Source organism: Mustela lutreola, chromosome 1 (genome assembly GCF_030435805.1).
Source record: "Mustela lutreola isolate mMusLut2 chromosome 1, mMusLut2.pri, whole genome shotgun sequence".
Classification (NCBI taxonomy): Eukaryota; Metazoa; Chordata; class Mammalia; order Carnivora; family Mustelidae; genus Mustela; species Mustela lutreola.
In genome coordinates, this window is record NC_081290.1 from 156682736 (window position 1) to 156707757 (window position 25022).

Consider the following 25022-nt stretch of genomic DNA (forward strand, 5'->3'; position numbering starts at 1 on the left):
GGGGGACTTTGGTTTTTGTTTGGGGAACGTGTTTTAGGTGGAGACATGAGGAGGATCCCAGGAGTTATTGCAGCCACAGGAAATAGTCTATAGTTCTTAATTCAAAATGTAGGGCTTTTGTCCGGAAAAAGAAAAAAGAGGAAAAGAGGACTTTTTTGTTTGTAATCTCCATCAGGGGGATTCTCATCGGTGCCAGCCTTGGAGTGGGGGGAGAGCTTTTGGGGGAAAGTCCATGATTAGGTAACAAGGAATTTTATGTCAAGTAAGAAATCGCGACCACAACCAAGGATTTAAAGGGGGGTGATGGGGGTGGGCTAGATTTACAAGGAGCTACAGGGAACTCAATATTAACTGTGCAATGTCTGAAGTCTTCCCGGCCCCAGGCCAGCCTGCAAGCGGCTCCCTCCCAGGCTACTAGCCGCTGGGGACTTCACCCCGCCTGAGGTTTGGTCTCCTTGAGTCCTAGCACATCCCGAAAGGAAGTCCCGGAGGCCTCCTTTGCCCGTAGTCTTGGCTAGAGCCCGCATCTCTGCTCTAGGAACCAGAGAAGCTGAAGTGCCATAAAGGACTCGGCAGGCCTGCCGGGGAGGGGGTGGAGAGGAGGGGGAGAGATGGAGTAGAGGGGGTGGGGGAAGAAAGGTGAAACGTATTAAAAAGCGGTTTGTTTCATGAAACGCCACGTATATAAATCTGGTGTTAGAGAGGCTTGCCAGAGGGTTTCCATCTTGGAACCCATCCTTGGGGTGATGTTCGCACCTCGACTGCAGGCACAGACCTTCCCCCTGATATCCCAGGGGTCCCCAGGGGTTCCCACAGCTCGAGGGTGCCCACACTGAGCCTGCCGCCTGCAGCGGGCAAATTCACAGGCACTGGGGGAGAGGCAGGCGAGTGGCTCTGCGGGTTTCTTCTGCGGGCGGCTGACAACGCGAGGGCGAGGGGTTAGAACAACTAGGCCAAAGCGATCTGAACTTTCTCCCCTCAGGTCAGGCGGCGCTGGGCCGACGTGGTGGGCCCGAGCTGTGTTTACAGACACTTGCCTTTGTTTATAGCACTGGGGGGCATAGGGAGGCGCCCTGATTTTCTATTACTCTTGGGATTCCTGTCGGTTGGACCAAGTGGCTCTCTCCCTTTCCTGCCTCCAAAAGCCTTTCACATCTTTACTTTAATTCCATCGGGAGAAAGACTTCATCATATTCCTGTGGTAGAAGGAAACAGTTTACTGAAATAGTAGAGAGAGTGGGGCGGGCAGTGGTGAGGTTTTTCAGCCAGGAACTGAAGAGGAGTAACCCACATCACGCGTGTGGGCCTGGGCTTGCCTTCCGTAGCTGGTCTTCTTTACTGTCCGGGCCTTAATACACTCTTGCTGGTCTAACCCTTTTTTGGTTTATTAGACACCAGCAGAGGAGATCCCGAAGAGCCTGGCTGCAACATCGCTATGGGGCAGCCTGTGGCTACACACGCTTTAAAACCCACGCTGCAGAAATTCGTCCTCTTTGTCTGGCCAGGGCCAGGCTCTGCCCGCCTTCTCTCCTGACTGTCTGCCAAGCTACTTCCTCTGGCCCAGCAGCACCAGGCCCGAGGCCTCAACCATCTCATCGTTCCTACCTGTGTGAAAGCCCAACTGGCCAGACATCCAGCAGACCTGACACTCCAGGGGCCGGACTCCTAACTGGATGCACATCCTAAGGAGCAAGACACCCCAGATAATGCATCTCTATAGTCACGGGGACTTCCCAACCTTCCGAACATTCCCAGCCACCCAACATCCCTGCCACAAGTTGTCGGCTCCCAGGAAGTGAGTGGTGTGCTGGACTGGCGTTTCTTCTGAGCTTCCATGCTTACCTCTTCTACACATTTATTTCTCTTTTAACTCCCTTTCTTCTTTGCTTAAAAAAAAAAGAAAAAAAAGTTTCCAACCTCTTGCCTTGCGGGACCAGCTAAAAGGCCTCTGTTTTAATTGCTCGGATAATGTGGTTGCTGCCATTTTGTTAAAAGCAATCACTCCTGCAGCGAAATCACAAGCTCTCTAGACAGGCCGGAGCCGACAAAAATGCAGGATTTGACGTTAAAAGCTAAATGGGAAGCTGGGGCGGCGGAAGGTAAATTGATGGTAGATCTGGCTGTCAGGGCCCCGGCCCCAGACCGCCGCACAGGCCCAGGGCCTGATAACCCCGAAGCACTGGCGGGGAGAGGGCTTGGCCGCTGTGTGTGTGAGTGTGTGTGTGTGTGTGTGTGTGTGTGTGTGTGTGTTCCTTCCTACATACCCATTCTCAGCTTCTTGGGAAGTAACCTGGAAAGCTCAAGAGAGCGGGACCAAGCACACTCCTTACTCCCAATCACAATTTTCTAGGATTTTCGCCCCCAGCTGGGACACTAACGGCAGCTTTAAGAGATTTTTTCAGGTCAAAACTAGGAGAAGAATAGAGCAAGATCACTAGGGTTTCTTCCTGCCTTCTAAATCCCCGCCCCACTCTCTGCAGGCTTGGTGGGAAGCTCCAGCATCCCAGTGGGCTAGCGAATCTTCCAGGCACCTACAAAGGGTGGGCCTCCTGGCCTAGACTGCCCTTCTCAGGACCAGGTGGCCTGGTCGTCCCTGCGATGAGGTGGGGACAGCGGTGGCTCCAGGAAGGGTAGCAAGTGGGCCTGAGTCGGGGGTGGAGGGTGGCGAGATCCCTTCCCCCTGGCCTGTGCCTCTACAGGCCGCTGCCTGCTCCTGGTGAGGATCACAGAGCTAGTATCCCACGAGTTGTTAAGGAAGCGGGAGGGTGAGTTCCGTGCACGCGGATTTCGCTGGAAGGGGTGCCTAGGGTGAGGAGAGTGAGCTCAAAATCAAAGCCACGGGGAGCGGCAGGAGGCAGGCTTGTGAGCTACTTCAGAGCTTTAACTTTGCAGAGAGAACCCCAGCCAGTTGTGAGCGCTTGAGTTGTGCGTGCAGGGGACAATAAACTGGCCCAAGGATGCCACAACAGCCGGAACTGCATTTGTACTGCGGGTCTGACAAAGCGCGGGAAACCTCTTTGCTACTCCTGTAGCTTTAAAGAAATGCTGTGTCTAACGCTGCCTGTGCGGCTCACAATTTTCTCTTCCACAGCCGCCTTGCGTTCTCTCTGCTCGCGAGTCCCACCCACGCGCCTGGATTTGGAAAAGGAACTGGTGGTAGGTGCCAAGCCGAGATGATCTGCAGAGGAGGCTTGTGGCGTCCGCCTCGTAAAGGGCTGAACCTGGACCCTGGGCTCTGTCTTTTCTGGATCTGTTGTCCTTAGGGAACACCTTCCCTCCACCCAGCCCAAATCCTAGTGTCCAGACCCCTGCGTGAAGAAGAAGCACTGACAAGTCTCCGAGACGCACTGGATTCCTGGCCTGTCGCAGCCCGCGGATCCCTCGGAGAGAAAGACCTTGCAGCCGCCCTCAGACTGGGGCCCAAGACCCCTGCTCGAGGCCCCCAGTATCCCCATTCTTGACCAAGCTCAGCCGTGCTGTAGGGTTCATGTCTACGGGGTGGCCCTAAGGCAGTGGGAAGGTGGGAGAACGAAGTATTTTTAACTGTTTAGAAAGGGCAGGACGAGAGAAGGAGAAGAATCAGTCCGACGTTTCCAGGGGACTGACAGCTCCGCGCGCGCAGCTTTACCATCCAGCTTCTACCCCAGCGAGTACTCTCCGCACAGCAACCGTCTGCCGGCCTCTAACTGGCCGCTAACAGCTCAGCGGCTTCGGCCAGTCTAGTGGAAGTTAAAGTGCACTGCGTATCTGACTCACACGCGCACAGAAGTTAGACTTCTCTCCCTGTTCTCGCTCCACCCTGCCCAAGTCAGTTTCCTTCGAGGATCGCGTCCCCCGCCTCTCCCCTAAACGTGACCACCCCCCCCCACACACACACACACACATTCCCTTCAAATTCTCCCGGCATTTGGGCCGCTTTGATGATCAGATGGTAGAGCCCTGATTACAAATTTATTCCCGGCCGCTCCGTCCGTCTTTATCTCCGCTATTAGGGACATCTGGGAGTGATTAGCGCCGCGCCCGCGCCCGGCCGCTCTGCCTATCTCGCCGCGGCGGGGCTCGGAGCCTCGCTGACGTCAGGGCAGACGGCTCGGAGCCATCCCAGCCGAGTTGGGTGTAATCGGCGGCCGTGCGGCCAAGTCCTCCCCGGGCCAGGCCGGCAGCTGGAACGCGCCGCCTGCTTGCGCACAGGGACTTTCTAAATATGTATTTTTAGCCCAGAAGACGTTTTTGTTTTTCTTGTTTGAGGTAAGGCGGGGTCGGTTAAAGTTTCTGTCGGCCCCCTCCTCACTTTAAATTTTCCAACTCGCTGCGCCTGGTGCATTCAGCCTGGAAAAGCTTCCCACAGCCGGCCCTGACTGACCTGCGGGCGCTCCTCTATCCCAGCGCCGGCGTGCTGCTCTCCTACACCAACACCTGCGGCCCTTGCCGCGGTGCCCGTGCTCGGAGAGGGAAGAGAGGCGGCGCTTAGGGCTGCCCTTCCCGCACACACCTTGCCTGGCTCCCACAGCCCTGCCTAATGAGATGGCCAGGCAGACGCTTATTACAGAACAGGCCTCTCTCGAAGGCTCTGTCTTGCACCTGCTATTAAAGCCCGATGGCCCTAAGGAACGGAGGCGCTAGACCCTCTTATGTTTATCCCCCCCCCCTTTCCCCAGTGGGAGTGCTCTTTGGCTGAAAAAAGAATGACTGGCATCCTCTTGTCCCCTACTCTATCTCGTTGCCCAGAACAGAGGCTAGGTATATTTGTGTAATTCCTGGACCGGAAGAGAACACTCTAGACCTCCGCCTTTGGCGTCTTGGGACACTGTTCTGGTCTCTGGGATGAATCCAACTTCAGAATACGTTAGTTTGGAGGTTACCACATTAGTTATGCAATATCTCTGAAGAACTTGATAAAATTATAAATTCACTCCTCATTTCGACCCATTTATGAGAAATCCTGGTTCAGCAGGTCAGGTAGGATAAACGAAATCTTCAATTTTCAAAAGCTCGCCCCCCCCACCCCAAGATTTAGGAAACACTGCCTGAGGCCACACACACCCACCTCAGCTGATCCCACATTCTTGGCACTCTGTCAACCCCTGCTGTGGAACACTGGACCCTAGGGGTGAGGATGGCTTTATCAAGGAGGAGAGGTAGGGCAAGGCCTACATTATTTAAAGTCTCTACAGGGAGAAAAGTGACCATCCCACGAATCAGTCCTACACCTCAATTTAATTGGGCAATGCAAGGACTCAAAACAAACTCGGAAAAAGCTATTTACTTCCACACAGGTTGCAAAGCCCAAGCCAGCATTTACAGTGACTTTAACTAGAGGGAAGAGAATTCATGGCCTGTGATTTGAAAGTAGCAATAGAAGATCTATGGGGGGGGGGGCTGGGATATAAAAAATAAACAGGAAATCCAGTGGAGAAAATTTCCCAAATGTTCACCTCTCCAGTTTTTGAGGCAACTCAAAACTCCAAATTCTGAAGTGTCTTCATGTAATCTAGAACGGATGAGGACCATTTCCTCCCAAGTCAGTGAAAATGTCACATTTGAGAGAGCTTGACTCTCTCTCTTTTACCCACGCTTTATCCCTAGCAGAAGGGGAAAGAAAAAATGAGCTGGGGTGGAGGAGAGGGCTTGGGAGCTAGGAATAGAGAAGGCTTTAGACAGCTGACTCTGATGACTGGAGAAGGAGGGGCCTTAACTCTGCTTTGGGGGAGGAGGGGCAGGTAATAGCTGCAGGATGTAGTTTCCCACAGTGCTGGTTAAGTGGCTTCTCCCTGATCTTCCCTAATAATGGAGTCTACTCAGGCAAAAAGGCAGTTTTCCAAATAATACAGACTCAAAACTCACAACAACAAAACCCCACGTTGCTACATTACTTTTTATCAATACTTTCATGCATATAGCATAAATGAATTTTAACTTGAATTAGAGGGAATGAATTCACACGGGCCACACATCTGAGAATCCCAGTTAATATTTCCAAGCAAAGGAGGTAGGCTTGCAAGCAGCTAAGCCATTCATATAAAAAGATGGGGTACTCAGCAACCTCCTCTCCAGTAATCCAGTTTTCTCAAATAGTATATTTAATGCACCACTAATTATGAACAGCCAGACCCAACCTGATGCTTCCCCGTGACCAGATGGGGTATTTCAAAATATCTTTCCTTATTGTAGAACCAAATCATCATGGGGAACAAGATCTAGAGTGAAGGAGACCCGCAGATTTTTTTCCTATAAGAAGCGGGGTCATTCACTGTTCACTTGTTTGCTTCTTCACCAGCTGAAAGGATTTAAAACAAACAATTTCTTATGGGGCAGAAAGAGTTTTCAACCTTTATTAAGTACATTGCCTCAAGAAGAGGCCAAAAAAAGACATCATTCTAAATCAAAGTGGCCATTAATATCTCCTTCCTGAAAAGATAGAAGCCAATGGCCATTGAAGCTCCTGCATGGTTGACTTCTAGTTAAAGTGGGCTGTCGATGCTTTGAGCTGACAGTTTTGTCTTTAGGATAAGGCAAAAACACACGGAAAAGAAAATGTGTGGTTGTTGCTTTTATTTTTAAGCGAAAAAATACATCCAAAGTCTGTAACTAGAATTTGGCGGTGAAGAAAAGCTGGTGCAGTTTTAATGGGAGAAAGTGGCCCCCAGGCCGCCTGACCATCGCCTTCGCTTTGCAAATCTGGTTTTCATATTCCCGCTCAGTAATTACCCAAAGCCATAACTGTCTCTGAAATTATTCATTAAAGTCATTTTCAGGGATTCTCACAGGATGACTCTTTTACGTTTATGATCTTCCGAGAGCAATGACATCACCCTCTGTCTCTTTTCCGCTTTTAATTAATGTGCTGGTTAGAGGAGAGGGGCCACTGCCGTGTCCGTGGGGAGGAGGCGAGCGGGGGGCGGGGGGTGGAATTCTCTGGCCGTTCTGCTCCCGGCGCGGTCAGCTGAGCTCCGGCGCGCAGACATCCTTTGATTAAGGAGGGTATTTCGGGGAGTGCAGGCTGTGCAGAAGATCACGTCTGTGCCCTGTGGTGCTGTCAGCAGTGACAGATCCCAGATGGGGCCGCTACTGTATGGCAGATTGAGTTTCTCAGCAGAAAACTCACCCTCCCTCCTAAACGTCTTCAAAAACCTTCTCCAGATACTACAGGTCGCTCCGTGTGAAACTGAAAAAGTCCATCACCAAAGCTGGTTTTGCGTGCTCGTGTGTGTCAGGTCCCCACCCCACCCCCCTTTCCTTCCTCTTATTTTTTTTCTCTGCACTTCCTCCTCTCTGAGCATCTTCGACTCGCTGGGCTACCCGGCTGCTAAGAGCGCGGACCTGGCGGGCCTGGCGGTTCCAGTTCGCGCGACGCAAAGCGCCGCGACGTCGACAGAGCACCGAGGGGTCGGGAAGGCAATCCGGTGGGTAGAGCCACGGCGTCCGGGATGCGGGGGCAACGCGAAGCACCCCAGGCAGCTGGGGTGGACCGCAAGGCCCAACACTCCCTGAGGGGTGGGTTTGGTGGGCGGGGGGGTGGGGGGAGGATTGAACCTTAGGCGAAAGAAGAGAGCACCGGCGCTGGGCTGCCGCTTCTCTCAGGTTTTCCGCAGCGCCGCGCCATCCACCCAGCCTGGGCAATTTCGAGGGGGCAGCGCCGGGCCTGAGAAGGGGGTGGGGGGGGTGTTCGGGGGCTGCGTTCGGGGATCGGGAAGTGGTGTGAAGGCGAGCCACGGGAGCCAGCGGGCCCAGCCCGGTCCGGGATGGGGAGAAGCGGGATGGGGAAAGTCCTGGCTGCGGCCTCAGCCGGGAAGCTACACTAGGGCATGTCCCAGGTGGGAGGGGGCGCAGTGAGACCCAGCTTTCTATGCAAGAACCTTCTGTTCATTTGTGAGTCCGGGTTCCGAGTTTCGCCTCCCTGGGCATATACTGGGTTCGAAACCCCGTTGCAAAAACATCTGGACTTATTTTAAGCCTCTATTTAAAAAAAATAAACAAATTCCGCTTGTTCCTGCTTCCTCGAAGGCAACGGAGATTCCTCCCCTCCTCCCATCCCTGCCGGAGGGTTCCTAGGCCGGCTCCAGGGGAGCAGTAGTGGCCGGGAGAGCGGGGATGAAAGGCAGAAAGGAAGGCACACGACACTCTTATTCTGCTCTTATATCTAGATCCCACCCACCCTTACCCCCATGGTCCACTTAATTATGGAACTTGGCGCGTTCCCACGGACTTGGGCTGGGGCAAGTGTCGGGAAACGAAAGAGCAAAGGCAGTAAGGACAAAAACCTAGAGTTTTTTTTTTTTTTTTAATTTAAATGCAAGTAATTTTTTTTTTTCTTTCAACATCCCCGTGCAGTCGCCTCCACCTACTCCCACACCCCCTCCCAGTGAGGGCAGTTTGGAGAGCCTCCATTCGGCTTACAAAAGAGCCTCTAGGGAGCAGAGAGAAAAGCTAAAAATACCGCAGACAGGAGGCCCCAGTCCAGGAGGCCGTAGCCACCACCACCCCCCCCCAGCCCTGCCCTACCCTGGAGGGGCCGGCCGTGGGGTCCCTTCCTTTGAGACAAGGGCACCGGCTTGGCTGGACGCCCTCACTGCTGAGGCCGGGCGAATTTCGCCTAGTCTTTGAGCCCTGAGCCGGTTACTCTTAGAGAAGTCTTCCGGTCCAGCCGCTGGTAAAATGAGATGTTACACTATTTGACCCTGTCCATTCCTCCTCTGCAGACTCAGTTTTAAGGACTCACTTTTAAAGTGAAGGTGGGACCACTGGATCCCACTTTCCGTCTAGGTCACGCACGTATTGTCCCCAGTTTGTAATGATCTGTATGGATGTGCGCAGTTGTTTGCAGTCCTGGGACACAAGCTTATTTGGGAGAAACCTGTGAATTTCTATTGCAGCTCTCTTCCGGAAAAAACAAACAAACAAAAACCCCACAAAAACCTAGCAGTTATTTCCCCCACAGTTCCCCGTTGGTTATCAGGTAAAATCACAAAACTCTTTATATAAAAGCAAAACACACACTAAATTTCAAAACTCCCGCTCGCCCCCTTTATAAAGCAGCTTTTATTTTCATGGCCCACGCTGGATGAAAGTGGTTTATTTTGATTTCCCACCGCCCCCCCCCCCCCCCCGCCTTGTACCCACACGCCTTGTAAAAAGTTCCTGCGCGCTGGCCCGGCACCCTCTGATGACCGCAGGGCCTTGCTTCCAGACTGCAGCCCCCACCACTCGGTTTTTAAGTCTTCGCCTGGAGCCGAGGTGTAATTGTGACCCCGCCCGAGCGGCGAGCCTCCCGGGGGGACGTAAGGCCCGGCCTGCGTTGGGGCCGAGACCTCCCAAGTGGCGGACCTGGGAGCCCAGAGCCGCACGGTCCTCTCAGCACCACCCCCCCCCATTCCACCCCCGCCTCCTCCCTCCCTCCCCTGCGTATTTTGCTTGTTTTCTTCCGAGTTCCTCAGCTCGCCTGCGCTATGGCGCAACACTTCTCTTTCCCACTACTTTTTCTGGTTTTCTCTGGCCTTGTTCTTCTCTAGCACCTTTTCACAGCTCGCTCCGTGCCTTCACGCTGAAATCCCAGGACCAGAGAAGCAAAGATGGGCTTTGTCGGAATCTGGGTTAACCAACAGGGAGCCTCTGGCCCCTGGGCGCCGCAGCAGAGTCGCAACGGGGCACGCTTCTGCATAGCGTCAGCGCGCTGGGTAATTTACCTTCCCTGGGCGTCTGTCAATATGACTAATTTCCATCGGGGTCAAAATGCCTTTCTCCGGCAGTCCATCTTGGAGCGCTCTCTTACGCGGCAGACCGGGTTAGTTGTTTTGTTTCCAGCCCTAGGAATAAATACTCTTGGGGGCAGCTCGAGATGAGCAGAGGAATATACACGGTGTCAATTAAAAGCAGTTTTCCTTGAACTACAACGAACTGTGATTGGGCTACCTGCGTGCCTTTTAGTTCACATTACCTAACTCGTCCTTGATGCCAATGCTTTCTTTAAAAATAGGTAATCAAAAAAGAGAAATAGTGAATTGTTCAGTTTTTCTGTGTCACGTGTAAATCCCCATAGAAACATCTCCGCATTTTCAGCGTGTGATCTAAACGTCGAGTATGCGCCGGTGTCTTGCTAACCTGGCCTAGACAGCAATATATCATCCCGGCGGTGTTTTGCAATAATTTCGAAACTGCTACCGACTGCTAGGTGTGAAATCAGCGCCGTGGATTTAAATATTCTCCGTGACTCAGTAGAGGCTAACTATGCTGGTTGCACAACTCCAACTCACTTTTAAGAAATGCGCTGAAGGAAGCCAAACGCGGCTTATCTAGCTAGGGCAGGGCGATTCCGGGTCTGCAGCCTTCTCTCCTGGCATCAACCGGGAGCCCAGACACGGTGAGCATTCGCCTCTGAGAGTACTAAGTCACATCCCTTGGGTGTTGAGAGAGGTAAACTTCTCCATTCCAGGAATGGGGTCCCGAAAGTCTTCAGACAACCCCTTTCATTGCCATCTAGGCTCAGGTACTAGGGCCCCAACTAAAAAATTTCCCAGAGTTAAATTGTTAACAAACTTTTGAAAAAACACATTTCTCTCCCCCAACCCCCTTCTTGTGGCCTTCAGGCAATAAGTACTTGGACAGGGGGCAATTAGGCACTTAGGTGAAACCCAAAGGAAATGTAAGAAATAAAAAGGCAAAGCAGAAGCCCTAGGAAGCTTCAACGAGGTTGGTCTCAAGTCACCGTCCCAGAACTCTGCCCTCGGGGTGGCACACACCTCTGTCCGTAGACCTACCTCTCACCCTGGAGGTACTCCAAGGCCGGCGCCCCTGTGCCAGTCGCACGCGTGTGAATGTACATACACACACCCCTCCTACCCTTTCTCCCCCTTTCTCTCTCCCCCCTTCTCTGTTGGTGCATTTATGACCTAATGAAAGTATATCCTTTAGGGAAAATTCTGTCTATAAAACGTGAAATATGAAGAACCTGTTTGGATATTCCCACTCTGGGCCAGGCCTGATCTTGAAGTTTTTTAGCACAAACACCTTGACTCCTTCTGTTGCTTCCAATAATCACTGTTATTTTCACTAAATGATGACAATTCGTTCTAAGTGACCTCTGTTCATTCCCTCTGGAAGGAAAAAAATGTCTCCAGCCTGAAGATGTATCTTTACTTGGGGGAAAGGCATGCCTTGGGGAAAAAATATTTTTTTTCTTCTATCCCTTGTCATCTTTGGAAAACCCTGGCTCCATATGTTCCAACTTCTGCAAGCAGCTGGGGAAACCAAGGGCTCTTTCAACTCCCTTCCTTTTCCTTCCTGCCCTCCCTTTCTCCCCAAATGCCACCTTTGGGGGTTTCACAAACATTGACCAGTTCCCTTTTCCCGTCCGTCTCTGAAATCTCTCCTAATTTCCATTGTAGAGTACCTCTTTGGAAATCACGTAGTTAACCACCTGTTTTCAGAAAAAGGTGATCTCATTTTGTGCTTGGGGAGGATTTGTTAATTAACACAAGTGGGTAGAACTGAGATTATTCCCCATGTGGTTTTCTATATAGCATACCTTTAAATATGAAAGTCCCTATAATTTTGCAATTTGACCTTTGCCACCAGATCAGTTTAGGTTGTTTACTAGCAGGGACTGTGCAACAGGAAAAACTGCAGGAGATGTAAACACTAGTGTTAGCTGAAGAGCTGCGTCCCCTGGTCGGGTGGAGTTGTTTGCTTATTTTTTAAAGGGCACAGCAGTTTGAACTTCCAAGTCTTTTTGGCATTCAACGGTATCTAAAGACCCGGGGGTGCTGGGGAATTGGGTTGATTGTGTTAACATCACTAAAGGAATTTATACCCCCCCTTTTTTTATTTAGGCTTAAAACATTGTTTCCTGAGTAGAATTTGCCTAATAAAAACTTTTAAACCTGGTTAAAATTTAGGGAAAGGGGCAGACGTCCTAGGGCAAAGTGTTTAGCCCACCCTCAGAGGAGTGAAAGGGTATGTGTGGAGGGGCAGCCATTTCTAAGAAAGGATCTTGTCCTCCTCATACAAAGAGGAAAATTGTCCATTTTCAAGTGTCTATTAGGAAACGTCAGTCCTTTACAGTGTGTTCTAGCTTAACCTTTCTACTTAGGACTGGGGGCTCAGCCAGTCTGTGTTCCCTGTAAAACCTGACTTAACTTGAGTAGCAAATAGCTTTAAACTGACATATATTCACATCGGGGAATAGGAGAGAGATATCGGAAGAGAGGAGTAGTGTGCATTTTGCCTCACCTAAAGTTTTATGCTTCTGCATATATCTACATAAAGTATTATTTTCTAATCATAGTTCTAGCTTATGACCAATCAAGCAAACAAAGATTATTTCATGTTTTTTCTAGATCTTTTAGATCCTCCTCCCTAATGGGTGATATTATCTCTAAATATAGTTAGCATCTAACATCTTTCATATATATCCTGATCAAATTAATTCTAATGAATAGGCAGTAATTCTCATGGTTCAAAATCTACAAAATGTACATATGAATAGTCTCTCATTCATTATCTGTCCAGGTGCTTCTCCCACTGTTCATTTCTTGAACATCCTTCCCAAGCTTCCTAAGCATAGAAAAGCAAATAGGAACATAATTTCTATGAATCTAGAATGATTCAAATTACTCCTTCTGTATCCATTTTGCTGGTCCAGAGGATTTGGCAGTGAGGAGGGAAGATCCCTGGAAGCTTTGAAGAATTTTAAAAGAGGCTCTCACCAAATACAATCTGGCCAGGGTGTAAGATGCCTCCTGATTGTAATTAAAAGTATATGGGAAAGAGAAGACGGGGCACATGCAGAGCACACGATTTCTAAAGTTCCAAACTGGGTTTGTTTTTTTTTTTTTTTTTTTTTTTTTTTCTCTGTGGCTGCGTCCAAAGAATAAAGAAACAGGGAAGAAGGGAAGGAAGGAAAGCAAGCAGAAAGAGTGAGGTTGTAACATTCTAGAGTTGTAGGGATGTGACTTCTCTCTTTCTCTCTCTCTTTTTGGTATGGCTCTTCATCTTTTGAAGCAAACACATTGGGACACATTGGAAAGTACTACATTGTTATGCATCAAATAAGTAACAAATTCTCTCCTACTGTAAGGGAGGTTGTGCAATGATCTAGCCTGCAGATATCTTGAATAGGTTATAAATAATGGGTAAAGAGTTTGGGATATACACAGGTATTACAAAACAACAGATAAGTTTGGCAATGTAATAAGTAAGCATATGTAGACCTGAGAGACCTTAGGTATTTTGTCCTTTACAGTTCAAGGAGAGATGAAGATAAAGCCAGAGTTGATTGCTCCCTATACAAAACAGTTATATCAGTTATATCAGAGCGGTTCTGAGAGAGGCTCAAAGGTCTTGATGGCTGGCAATGACTGACCTTGACCATCCTTCATGACACCCTTTGTAGAAAAAGTACCGTGCACAGGGTCCTCCACCAGGAATGGAGCCAGTTCTGCTATCTACGGTGCTCTGTGACTTCCTGGTACCTGGCCAGAACTGTGGTTGCTAAATTGGCTCAAGCCTGCATGCGCCTCCTCACCACGCCTTCCCTTATCCTTGTAAATAGGGTTGGAAAGCATCTTCAATTTCTTTCTTTTTTTTTTTTTTTAAGTAACTTGTAGTCATTACTTTGAGTGTGTGTGTGTTCATGGAGAGGGTTGCTAAGTGTATAAATGTTAAAAATTTCTCTTCTTTCACTTTGGGCTTCTCCTCCCTCTCTCATGGTAAAATTAAGATGCACTAATAATAAGAAAAGCTCACTGCTGATACCCTTTTTACCTCCTTTGGACAGATTCTTGCCTGTCTCTCTTAGGGACCCACTGCCAGCTTTCAGTCGTAGTAGCTGTGGTTAGCTTTCAGGGGGCTAGCTTCAGATCACCCACTGAGTTCAACTGATGCCCTCCTAGGACCAAAGGGCATTGGTTGGTGGAAAGGACCTCCAACCCTCTGCCCCCTGAAGCCCTGGAGCTGTTCATCAGACTGCAAGCCAAAGGCCCACAATAACTCTAATTAGAGCATGCATATGTTGGCCAGCCTCTTGGCTGGGTTTATGAGGTTTCACTGGCGGTACTTGAATTGGCCAGGTCAGATGAGGATTAAGGTTCTTAATGAATCATGTGACCATAAGTGGACTGTGTTCTGGAGATCTATCCCTCCTGTTCTCTTTCCATGCCTAGCAAGAAAGGCTGGGTTGGGAGGAACCAGCCAAAGAGGGCACATTAGAAGTTTAAAATGTCCTCTTCATCTGCATCTTGAACAGACCACTTACTGGAAATATACATACAGGCACACACACACACACACACACACACACACACACACAGTTCAGAAGTAAGGAGAAAAGTTTTTGTCTTGAAAGTATTGAGTTTAAGACTGGAAATAGAGCTTTAGAATTTATCTGTTCTAGCCATTTTTTTTTTTTCCAGATGAGAAGATTTGGGCTCAAAGATGCTCCTTGTACCTAGCCAGCATGTGCCACTAATTAGTGACACTGGGAGTGGTGAGCTCCTCTCCTCTGGTTAGGTTGTTATTTCCAAGGATCTCTTTTTTAAAATAAAGGCATAAATAAGAAGGAGGTCGCTTAAGAGCAGTTTTTCAGAAAAGAAAAAATGATGTAGTGGACCAGGCAAGAGAAGAGGTAGCCAGAGAAATGACAATCTGGGGGATGAGTTAGATGAGCAGGCCTATCTCCATCATTTCCTGAAAGTCTTTACTCTACTCCAAGACAATTATTAAAGGCTGATGTTTTCACAACACAGATACTTCTCGTATGAGTGTGTTTAAAGCAGTCCAGGAGAATAGATTCTTCTCTCTTGGGGAAAGGGAATGGTGTTTTCAAAAGGGAAGCAGTTCTCATCAAAAGCCTTCGTGGATCTGGTGACAACACGGACACGCGCTTCGCTTGGAGCCTGGAAACTGTCAGGCGGTGGAGGCGGGGTGGGGGACAGCTAGAACCGCGGAGTCCCAAGGTGAGCGCGCGAGGGCTGCATTGGGGTTTGGCGGTGGCGGGGGGGAGGGGGGATGAGGAGGGGTGGTAGTTCTACGCCATATTAGGGAGAATGCGGTCCCAGGCCTTCTCCAGTGCCTTTTTGGAGTTTCGGGAAGGGCTGTATCCCTGGACAGAAGCTGTGGCTCAGTTAGGGAACTAACGATGATTCACAGGGAATCGCTGAGAAAGGAAGGTTGGTACATGGCCCCGACAGAAAAAGATGAAATGGGGGAGAAGAGATCGCGGGAGTAGAGACACTGAATAGTCACGAAACGGGGCTTCCGGATCTCTATGGGGAAACAGAGTCCACCCACATAGGGTGACCAGATCCGGTCCGCTGTTGGGGCTGAAGATCGCGCGTACTTGGGTTGGGTGTGCCCTCTCTGTGCGTGGTGGGGAGTCGCCAAGGTGGCTCTGAGTTTTGTACAATTTCACGCTTTTAAAAGGTTTTGTTGTTGTTGTTGTTGTTGTTGTTGTTGTTTAATTCTTTTGGCGTGAGTTCTCCGTGGGATCTGAGGTTGAGGGCTCCCCCAACTTTAGGCTATCTTTCCTTACGCCCCGGAAACAGAACTGGACAAAATTAAAAATCAGCCAAGGAAACTAAACAACAGCCCCCACAAGCCATCCCACAACATAGCTGGAGAGCAACGTTCTGGCTCCAGCGCTCAGGTTCGAAAACCGAATAAATAGAGCCAGATCTTGGATTACACCCCGGGGACAGTACTTTAATGTAAATGTAAAATATGCTTGTAATAATCACTTGTGAGCCCTGAAGCAGCTTTAGAATCTCTGTTTAATTATGGGGGCATGAAAGGAGAATTACCAGCTAATTAAATCCAATCCTATTTGTAATTCTCCCTCTGCTCCCGCCGACTTTAAAATGCGAAATTGCTTTTTAAACGTGCCGGCATATTAATTTTTTAACACAGGTGAAAACTAAAAGAGAAACAAGGGGACAGGGAGAGGCGGAGAAAAAAGGAAAGCAGAGAAACAGGCTGCGGGGCCCGAGTCAAGGGGTTATCCTGCTGGATCTCCCCGCCCGGCCTCGCTCTCACTGCGCTCCTGCCCGCGCTCTAAGTTTGACCACGAATCAAGCCACTTCCTGTCTTCGCAGAGGTTTCAACCTCTCCTTCCTGCTTGTAGGACTCCTCTCCGCTCACGGACGTCGCCCCAAGAAAAGTCCAGGGGCGCGTAGAAGGCGCGGCGGCCCGAGTCCCGTGCGCCCCGAGTCCGCGCGCCCCGCGGCTGCGGCGGGCCCAGGAGCCGGTTCCGGCTGACGCAGGGGAGCCGCACCGGGAGGAAGTGAGCTCACTGGGGAAGGCAGGAAAGAAAGGCGATTCGGCTGGCCGCTGTCAGGCCCGAGGCGCAGGGCTGGGGCGCGCGGAGCCCGGGGGAGGAGCTGCGGGATCAGTTCCTACCACCCGCGCCCTCGGAGGAGGCCCGGGGTAGAGGCTGGCTTTTCCAAGTGCTGGGGCCGCGAGCAAAGACTCCACCTGGAGCCGAGCATTCTGTCCTTCCCGCTCCCGGGAACGAGGGACGCGGGGCCCGACTCGGGAGGTTCAGGCCTCGAGGATAGAAACCTGAGGCTGGAGACTTGCGAGGGCTTTATGCGAGTGGACGAGGACCCCATCCCGGTCCCCACCCTCCCGCAGTGTGAGCGTTTGCTTCCATCTTTCCCTGTGCGCTCTCTCTCTCTCTCTCTCTCTCTCTCTGTCACACACACACACACACACACACACACACACACATACACACACACCTACCTACTCTTCTCTTTCATTAGCGCCCCTCTCAAAACCAGGTCCTGGAACTCCGATTTACAATTAGAACGTCGACTGGGATTTGCGTGAGAAAAGCCGGGTGACCGCGGCCACCAATTCTTGAATGCGCCTTAGTACTAGTGAATTGGGATATTCTGGGGGTTTGTTCCAAATCTAGTTCCATATGTAGCCAACTACACCGTCACCGAGCTGCTCGATACAGTCTGGTCTGGGGAAACGTCCACAGCAGGGAGGCCGGCAATCTCTGGCACCAGGCCCTGAATGCAGAAAATGTGAGGCTGCAGCTACACGCGTTTCCAAATTGACAGTGCGCCTAGTAAATGCAGTGCGCCTAGTAAATGCAGTGGCACCTATCCCAAAGAGAAGCATTCGCCCCTCGGCCTCCCGGGCCGCGAGTGCTACTCCAGCCAGACTGCATGCAGTCCTTGCTTGATGGTAGCAGAGAGGGTTCGCGCCTGGAGGACACCTGGCGACCGCCCAGAGCCGGCTCCCGGGGGTGGGGGTTGGAGTGGGGTTTGAGAGGTAGTTGGACGCTGTACTGGGGAGACCCTGGCCCCAGGCCTTCTCTTCTCTAGTGCCTTCCTGGAGGGCGCAGCCATCGCCCCAGGACGAAGCGCTTGGGCACCAACCTAATGCGGGGCCTCGGCCTGTGGTCTGTCTCCCCCTGTCGCCGGTCTGTGGTTTGGGCATCCTGCAATTAGGGATTTGTTGCTGAGGCCTGCGACGGAGAAAGAAGTCTGAACCCCTCCGTGTGCCAGGGTGGGGGGATTATTGTCAGACCATGAAGAGGAGTCTTTGTCTTCAGGACAAGGTGTGTGTGGGGATGCTTGATGGGTTTGTGCGTTCTCGATCTGGAATCGATTGGAGAAATTTCCATCAACTAGGAACTTGCTACTTCACCTCCGCTCCCACCTCCTGCGGAAAGCTCTCACATACCTCTTGGCAGCTTTACTTGATTGATAGGTTGTTTCATAAAATGAGTAAAAAATAAGTAAAAAGTCAGTCTTTATAGGAGCATAAATAGTAGAGAGGTGATGAAGTTCCAAGAAGACGCATAGTGTCAACCTCGGCGGCCACGAACGGAGAGCCCTCAAGGCATTACTTACTGGGGTTCCTCTTCTATGCTGCCAGCTTGGCCCCCAACACCCCCACCCCTTCCGTGGTAGTCTTTGTGCGCCCCGCCCCCTTGTTCGGTCCTTAATGCTTCCCGCACAAGTTCCCTCCGTGGTCCCTGGCCGGTAGCAGCGCCTCCAGGCGCCACGCATGAGGGAGCAGGGACTCCGACCGAGCCTTCCAGGCCAGACGGCGGAGGGGGCTCGCCTCCTGCTTTGGAACCTCTCCATTTCCCCACACTATTTCACATTCATATTACTTTTCACACCCTGTTAGGCAGTAATAGCACTGGACCTACTAAATACTTCCATGCACCAAGCCAGCCCTCCCGCGACCGGTCCAGATCATCCACCGTCCCCCAGTAATGGGAACGAATTTCGCTCTCTCATCTTGCGCAGAGTAGTCGGCCTCTTCTCGTGTCTCTGGCATCTACCTCCAAACCCTGGTAAGGTGGTGCTGGTGGTGGCCCCTGTTTGGAAGCCCTCAGGTGTGGCGGAGGCGTTTCGGGGGGAGGAGTTGGAGATTTGAGGACTCTTGGCTTTTGGTACTTGTATGAGCCTAGATTGGCGATTTTTTAAAGACCAAGGCCTGCCTGTTGGCCTTAAGCGAGGAAGAAGTGCTGTCCCGCATAAAAAGCACCACCTCCTCGTCTTCGGTTCTGGAGCTCCGGGCCCAACGGGTAGCATTTGGATATTAAGAGATTCTGAGACAGCAAATCGCAATGCTCTCCCCACCCCCCACGCCCTCCGGCAGCGTTGCAGCAGCTCTGAGAATCTGGGGTTGCTCCATAAATCTGAGCCCGGGGTCGGGGGTAGGGTGGGGGAAATTAAATTAGACCCCTGCAGCCTGTCCGTGTAAGGAACGTTCTGGAGGAGAGCACAAAGCAGCAAGGTTCGCCAGGGGAAGCCACCACCCTTCACACCAAGAGTTGCTTGCCCTTTGGCTGTCAAATGAATTGGAGTCACTCGCACTGGGACCTCCACCCGCAGCTTTCAGAGACCAGTTACAGCAGACTGTGCTCCATTTGGTGCATTAGGGACCGCAGTGCTGGGGGCTTGCCTAGGCTTGGTTCTGGGCTCCTAGAAGGCACCTGCGGGGTGGGACTGAGAATCTGCCACCACGGCAGGAGTGAGGCTGGTGGCCGTGAGGCTTAATCAGAGAAGTCAGGGAAGTTAACGGTGGTTCTCTGCTATTCTTCCAGAACCTCTCCTCAGTTCTATCATCAAGAAAAGAGGGGTAGGGGTAACTGGCTGGCTCAGTCCATATAGTAGGTGACTCTTGATCTTGGGGTAGTGAGTTCAAGCCCCATCTTGGGTATAGAGCTTACTTAATTAAAAAAAAAAAATTTTTTTTTTATTTTGGTGGGGGGTGCCTGGGTGGCTCAGTGGGTTGGGCCTTTGCTTTCAGCTCAGGTCATGATCTCAGGGTTCTGGAATGGAGTCCGCATTGGGTGCTCTGCTCAGGGGGGACCCTGCTCCTCCCTCCCCCCCACTTGTGATCTCTCTCTCTCTCTCTCTCTCTCAAATAAATACAAAATCCTCAAAAAAATTTTTAAATAAAGAGAAGTAATAAAATCTGCCTGCTCCTACCTCTAGAACATGGGAGAAAGAACTACTTTTAATGACAACCTATTAAGTGTCAAGCATTTTACAGGCTGTATAATGTTTAATCTTCACAAACCATAAGAGGAGTATTTCCACACCTTGTGTGCCTGCCAGGAAACTGAGGTGCAGAGAGGGAGGACCTCGCCAAGCCATAGATTTGTGCATCCAAACAAACTCCAGGCTTTCTTACTACCAGGCTCTTGCTTCTAACAATGTCTTGAGAGTTGATGACACCATGAGGGGTCCTGCAGCCTGGGCCAGGTCTCTTGTTGCCCTTGAAGAGGGAGATGAGCTGCCTTCCGTGAGCTTCTAATATACATTCTCAGGGAGTGATTTAAGTGATGGAAAAATCCAGATCTAAGGAGTTGACGCTTTGAACACCTTTCCAAGCTGTAACACCTTTATACCTATTCCTCCAAAATGTTCATGACAAAGTCCAAGTTAGCAGGAATCTCTTACACGCAACCAGAGGAGTCCAGAGTGTGTCATACACATATCCCTCACTGTCACTTTTCTTGCTCCATCACACCAGGCTAGAGAAGACTTAAACTCAGATTCACTGGATCTGATTTTCTGTTCTTGCCAATAACAATTAAACTGGTCCCAAAGCACTCCCCTTCAGCCTGGGGCTTTGAAGCCTGGGGAGACCAACAAAGGAATTACCTTGGTTCCTAACTTCCAAGTGACACCTTAGACCTTTCTCCACTTGTCAGGAACAGAGTTTGTCCAGGTAACAAAAGAGACCACCTAGCCCCAAGCTGGGGGAGGGCTGAGTGTGGGCTCTAGACACCCATGGTTCAACTTTTGGCAGTGAAACCCTAGGAGCTCCACCACCCAGACATTTTTATTGGCGCACCCACCTCTCAGCACTGGTTCAGTATTTGCTTCTTGGTGTCATGGACTTTCCATCTGCAGAGAAGTTTCTGATGACTGTTTGCTCACACTCGAGAAAACGCCCTGGACTTTGGATCTGAGGCATTCACGGAAGGTAGGAGGGGTGAGACAGAACAGGCAAAGCCCGAAAAGCAAGGAAGGAGAGTGCATAGGCCTGGGGGTGGGTGGGCAGGCGATTGTGGTTTGGGAGTTGCTTAGGGAAACTTTTTCTGTTTCTTCTTCTACACAGATACAGTCCTAGTCTAGATCCTTTCCACTGTCTACATAATTTCCCATTTTCCTTCTCCTTACTCTCCTGATGTTGGGCCTGGCTGAGGAGAATTAGAGAGCAAGATATCCACATTTTCTTCTTTGGGTTAGTTGCTGCATGGGACACAGATTCCAGGTAGGTATTGAGGACAAATTGTTGTAAAGAGTCCCTAAAGCTATATCCATCCTGTTGAGCCCTCGGTTCCCACTGAGCATGGAAGGTAATTTCTGGGGTATCAGGGGCATTTCCTGAATTTCTAGTTAATCTAAGACCTCTGGAACCTAATTGCCCGTGGAGCACTCTTGCAAACCTGGAAGCAGCTAAATGGGTGGTCATTGAATAGGATTTAAAAAAAAAAAAAAACTACCAGGGAATATTAACTCACTTTATTGTGAGTGGTTGTGGTGAAAGAGGGAGAAATAATGGTGACTTCCTAAGTGCCAACTAGTTAAGTCTCTCTGCCTCCTCCCCATGGTTTTATTTTACAACTATTGATTATCTAGCTCAGCGGTGACAAACAAGGCAGATGGCAAACTAGTACAAATCAAGTTAAGAAAGCTATACCGCTGGGGTGCCTGGGTGGCTCAGTGGGTTAAAGCCTCTGCCTTCAGCTCAGGTCATGACCCCACATGGGGCTCTCTGCTCAGCAGGGAGCCTGCTTCCTCTTCTCTGCCTGTCTTTCTGCCTACTTATGATCTCTATCTGTCAAATAAATTTTAAACAAATCTAAAAAAAAAAAAAAAAGGAAGCTATACCACATACACATATTTCTCCTCTAGCATACTCTGCCATAGTTTCTGCTGCTGCTTATGGCTAGTGGCACCTCACTGGACTTTAGGAACACCAACTGGAAGAGCCTGACCTTGAGACTAGGACTAGGTTGCCAGTTTGAACTGAACTTGGTTTTCCCTCCTTTGACCAGAATGGCATGACTCAGGTGTAAAATCTCTCCTCTCAGAGACACTGGCAGTCTGGAAACTCTTAAAAAAAAAAAAAAAGAAAGAAAGAAAGAAAGAAAAGAATCAATAAACTCGAGAGCAATATTAAAAGAACAGGGAACTGTAGGAAGAAAGGGAATGGAAAAGGAAAATACTCGTACACAAAATTGGGAGAGTGTTTGGAATTCTGCCTGAATTTTCAATGACCGAAGCTAAAGCTTGTTTGTCTCCTTTGGGTTTCTCCACTGGCTTCTCAAACCCAGTTCCCTTGCTCAGTATTTCTGGGGGCTTTTGCCTGGGAAGGGCACATTCAAGTAGGTTTGGTGTCCAGCAGGGCTGTACCCACCAGTGGTGGGTAGGGACAGCGGGAGGTGGCAGCAGGGAGTGAGGTCAGAAAAGCCCTGTGAAGTGGGGTATGTCAGGTGAGACCCTCCCCATCCCTACAGAAGGGCACTAGCAGCTGCCACCCAGCACCCCCAGGGAGCCTCTGGGCTCCAGGTCACTCCAGGTGACTCGAGCCAGAGTGCTCTTATTACAGTTAATGACCAGACTGATTTTTTAAGCCAAGACCAAAAAGAAATGCATCCAAATGAAGAAAGCAGGGCAACTTGGATTCGGTATGATGGGCGTGAGCCAGGGGATTGCACCACTGACCAAGTCCCTAGCTGCTTTTTCAGCATCCACTCCCTGCCAGGCGATGAGGTACATGCAGGTGGGCTCTGAGCTCCAGGCTTTGTAGTATGGGGGTGGAAGGCAGTTATAGGAAACAACTAGACTATGCCTGCTTACGGCTGGCAGAAAATGGGGTGCCCTCCTGGCATACTTAAGACTTACTACCTCTAATTCCTCCTCAGCAGTATGTTTAAGGTAAGTTTCTCCTTCATTAAGGATGACCAACCCCACCCCCAATGTCCATCGGGAGTTTGGACAGAACATGGACTCCTGGAGAATTAAGTCTCGAAGATCCCTCTTGACCTCCCTGTCAGAGGCAAGTGCTTTGTGCATTTTGTGGCCAGGTACAGCTGGGTTGGGTCCTGGCTTCTGGACTTACTGGTTCTGTGATCTCCAGCTAGTATCTTGATCTCACAGAGTTTGTTTCTGTGTTTGCAAAACCAGGACATTTGCCCAATAAGGGGTTTGAAAGTGCCATTCCTAGCCCTGGCGGTCCTCAAGGTGGTACATATGTTTATTCATCAGGGTTGGGGGGGGGGGAGATGCATTTTCTTTATAGAAACTCCAGAAATGTAACAAAACTTAGAGTTCCCTTTCCCACAGGAGGTTTGGCTTGCTAGGTTCCCTTTCTCCCACCCAGCACCAGCTACTAGCAACTCGGAAATTTTCAAATCCTTCCCTCTGCATCTCACCAGTGCATTCTAGTCTTGCCCCTGTCTACATTCTCTGACTTTGGTGGCAAGGCTTGATTTTTTACGTTCTTGTTATCACTCTTCCGTTCTAATAACCTCCAGCTACACTTCCGGAAAGCCCATATTCAACAGACCCAAAAGATGGTCCCTCAAATCAGGCCAGAACCCCCTGCAAAAATTCAGACCTTTTGATGCCAGAAGAGCACTGCCCCTTGCCCTCCTGCCTGGGGGTTGGGTGGGCCAGTCCGCACGTGTATGACTAGGTGTTCTAGGAATGGGAAGGATGTGAGGATTAGCTGGCCACAGGGACCCAGGGGCAACACCCCCACTGGTGGTACAGGATCCTTTGCTAGGACGAACCTGAGAATTTGGGCTGTGGAAAGTATTGTGGGCCTCCATTCCACTACCCCTTCTCCCAGCCTTTGCCCAGGCAAGAGGAAGGTTCAAGGTCCATGTGTCTGGGTCTCTCCCAATGCACAATGCTTCCCATGGAGTCTTGAAGAGCTCATAGGCTCCCTTCACATTTCTCTTCACTTAAGAAAGTAAATGTCTTGGGTCTATTTCCACAGTGGTCAGGCACTAATAATTATAGAAGATGGCCTTGCAGAAACTTGGCTGTTGTGGCCTGAGGACCCTAGGGTGGAGTAAGGCACTTAGTTCTTTACTTAGGAAACAATAGGGTCCGGAACAAATAGATCCCAGGGCTGGAAACAGGGCTGGAGGCGGGGGTCACATGGATTCCCCATTCCAAAACAGGGGCCTCTGTCACCTTGCAGGTGAGAGCTGGGGAGGCAACAAATCAGTGAGACCTGGACTGCACCTGTCCAACCTGAGCAGATGCTGTGTGCCAGGACCCCCCTCCACGGCGTGCATTCAGCCAGCACCACCATTCAACTGGGACCCAGAAAAATCTCTTAAATTTGCAGACTTGGAGAGAGAGGAAGGTAGCCAGGCAACGGAATTGCGGAAAACATCCTCTCGGTCTGTCGCATGAACTTTATTGTGGATCAGGAAGTTATCTAACAGCTGCCTTCTGACTCCACTGCTCCAAATGTTGACTGTTTCTCACACCTCACTATTGGGTACTGAGTCTGCTGCCTTGAGGGTTATTCAGATTTCCCATTCTATCTCAGATTCGACCTACCCCCACCAGCCTGGATGCATTTGGAGATGATTTCCTTTTTTTGCATTCAGGAGGCCATGTGGCTCCCATACTTACCTAGGGGGGCAGTTTCCCCACCCACCCTCCTTAAGGGGAATTCCAAATCTTTTGAGGAGGGAAAGCTGGGTTGAGAAAGGGTCAGAAAAAGGAAGCTGAGCCTGAAGTCCAAGCATACATTATTATATTCTCCTCCTGGTGCCTTTGAATCATTTCAGGGGGGAAAAAAGTGCAGCACAAGAAGTAATTTTAATGGGGAAACTCCCTTTCACTAATTCCCAGTTCTGAGCCAGGTTCATGAGCAAGAACCTAGCCTTAGCCTTGTATCTCCCATAGGGTCTGGTAAAGGTATTGAGCACACAGTGGAAGCTCAGACAAGAGATCCTGGTTCACAAAACGGATGTTTAGAAGGCGGCAATTAATCGAGAGAGCAAGTCTAAGTAAAAGCGCGCCTGTGCCCATTCCATTAATTTCAGGCTCACATACAAGATTACCTCGAGGATCTTCTCTTACATCTCACCCCGGCACCCCAACACAAGCCGATTTCCCCTGGATAACTCTAATCTTGCCATCGAGAGAGCCCCGTCCAGTGGTCCCATTTGCAGACACGCATCTCTGTGTCCTCTGCCTGGCTGTGCTCCTTTCCTCACCCTCCGGGGTCAAGGTGAGCTGAGCCCACATGACTGAGTCAGACTCAATCCAGATGACCAGGAGCAGAGACCTTCCTGGAAGCCAGAGCACAGAAAGGCGATTCCTCGTGCACCCAGTGAATTTACTCTGGGTAAAGTGGCGCCCCGGGCCGTGTCCGAGTCCCTGCGACCTCGGGTGGGACTGCAAACGCCGAGGCGGGCGCTCTGGTTCCCCGCTTCACGCAAGCCTGGGACATTCCGAGCCCCTAGGAATCCCCTTCTCTGGTCGGCGGAGACCTGATGTGGACGTGCTCCAGCACTG

At 50.4% G+C, this 25022-nt stretch overlaps 1 long non-coding RNA gene across 1 annotated transcript in view; it reads left to right on the forward strand.

The window, feature by feature from the left end:
* Positions 1-7128: 7128 nt before the first annotated feature.
* Positions 7129-25022, forward strand: part of LOC131833811 (uncharacterized) — a 37930-nt gene continuing 20036 nt past the window's right edge. The window contains exon 1 of the long non-coding RNA XR_009354644.1: positions 7129-7403. This is a non-coding gene — a long non-coding RNA (uncharacterized LOC131833811). The remainder of the gene's footprint in view (positions 7404-25022) is intronic.